Here is a 2,087-nt window from a genome sequence, read left to right on the forward strand (position 1 = left end):
CCTGTGTTTAGCGAACATATTATTCTTCTAGACCGACTTCTGACACTGCATCACTGCCCTGTCTACCTATGATACCGATGCTGTATTTGACCTGCACAACTTACGTTTCTGAAATTACCGACTTTGCACACGTCTGAGATAAATTCCAACTGCCACACTTTGTCCAAACTGCGCAAGTGATCCGGATCTTGCTGTAATCTCAGACAACCTTCTCCACCATCTGCTGTACCACCAACTTTGTTATCTTCCACAAATTGACAAAACATGGAACTAATATTCTCAAGCAAGTTGTTAATATAAATTAAAAAATGCAGGAGACCTGTTAATCACCTGTAGTTTCCATCCTCCGAATAGAAAAACAAACCACCATTGCCATCCTCTCACGCGTGTCACAAGCTGATTTAAATTAATTTGGCTCGTTCAAACCGGACTTGCGATTCCCCGATGACTTCATTCTCCAACATAATAAACATGTTTTCCTCTTTCAGTGGGAAATGGCTGGTGTTCTTTCCAACCTGTATTACAGCACCAAGGATGTGCAGGATCTGGTGTCTGCCTATCAATGTGAAGGAGAGACGGGTCTTCAATTGGCCATTGAGAGAAAATCCAAGCAGTTCAAAAATGTATGGATCCGGATTGCGGTGATGGGTGACTCTGGGTCGGGCAAATCGACCCTGATCAATGCCCTGCTTGAGTTGAATGAGAATGAGAAAGGGGCTGCCCCAACTGGAACTAAAGAGACCACCAAGTGGTGGAACTTATGCCCACCCCACCCTTCCTAACGTTCAGTACTATGACTTCCCTGGGTTGAACACACCAATGTTTCCAGTGAAACAGTTCATGAAGGAAGCCAACTTTTCCCAGTATGATTTGGGCATCATTGTCACTGATTTTCGGTTCATGGAGAATGACAAGTTATTGGCTGAAGCACTGAAGAAGGCGGGCAAACCTTTCTAACTGGTGCGCTCTAAGATTGACGAGACTATCAGGGCAGAAAGGCGCAAGAAGGATTACAACCAGAAGGATATGTTCCGGAGTGTGAGGGCATATTGCGTCTCCTCACTACAGGCATCAGGGATAGAGAAACCTACGGTTTATCTCTATTTTGCTTTTAACCTAGATCAGTTTGATTTTGCTAAATTAAGGGAGGCTGTGGTATCCAATCTTTCGGAGACACAGAAGAATCTATTCATCACAGCACTCCCCAACACATCTGAAGCTGCTATAGAGAGTAAACGTCAGGCTCTGCGGCGTTTCATCCAGATGCTGTCTGAAATTTCGCGGGCTATCGGTGTAGTTCTCATTCCAGGTTTATCCCTTGCCTGTGAACTGGCACTCATTACCACTGGTATCCTGTTCATACAGAAGAACCTTGGTCTGGATGAGGCATCACTCAGCAAACTGGCCCAGAGCGTGAGGACCAGTGTAACAGATCTGTGGAGAGGTACCGAGCACAAATGGGTGTTCGGGGAGATCATACGTGACCAGGTAGTGCTGTTGATGCAGAGAAGCACAGTGGCAATGGCGCTGACAATCGCCGAGCCCTTCCTTGACATTGTCCCCATTTTGGGCTCTATCTTTGGGGCAACATCATCCTTTGGGGTGACTCTCATGATGCTGAACAGTTCACTGGATGCAATGGTGGAGACAGCTAAAATTGTCCTTAAAAATGCCAAGGCAGCTGCTTCCTCTGAAGGCATTGGTAACTGAAGGCTGTTATCAGTGTGCCCCTCGTACTCTATCCCTGAGGAATGTCACACCATCCCGAAATCTATCACCCAAAATCAAGGTCTTTCTGTCACCCCATCCCCATCTGGAAAAGAGATGCTGATGGTACTGGAAATCATGAACAACACACAGTAGGAATTCAGCAGGTCAGGCAGCATCAATAGAGTGGAATAAAAAATTCATCAGGACTCCTGTTAATCCTAACAATGCTTGACTGTAAGTGTTTCCTGTTACCCCAATAGGAGGGCTATCCCTGTTACCATCATTTACAGGAGCTGTTTCTCCATAGTCACTGCCTGACCCAATGAACCACCCACCTCTTCCAGGTTTATTTCAGATTTCCAGCATCTGCAGCATTT

At 45.8% G+C, this 2,087-nt stretch overlaps 1 pseudogene; it reads left to right on the plus strand.

The window, feature by feature from the left end:
- The first annotated feature begins 494 nt into the window (after nt 1-494).
- On the plus strand, nt 495-1,843 carry LOC140729931 (interferon-inducible GTPase 5-like; annotated as a pseudogene).
- Nucleotides 1,844-2,087: the final 244 nt, after the last annotated feature.

Source organism: Hemitrygon akajei, chromosome 7, assembly GCF_048418815.1.
Source record: "Hemitrygon akajei chromosome 7, sHemAka1.3, whole genome shotgun sequence".
NCBI lineage: Eukaryota > Metazoa > Chordata > Chondrichthyes > Myliobatiformes > Dasyatidae > Hemitrygon > Hemitrygon akajei.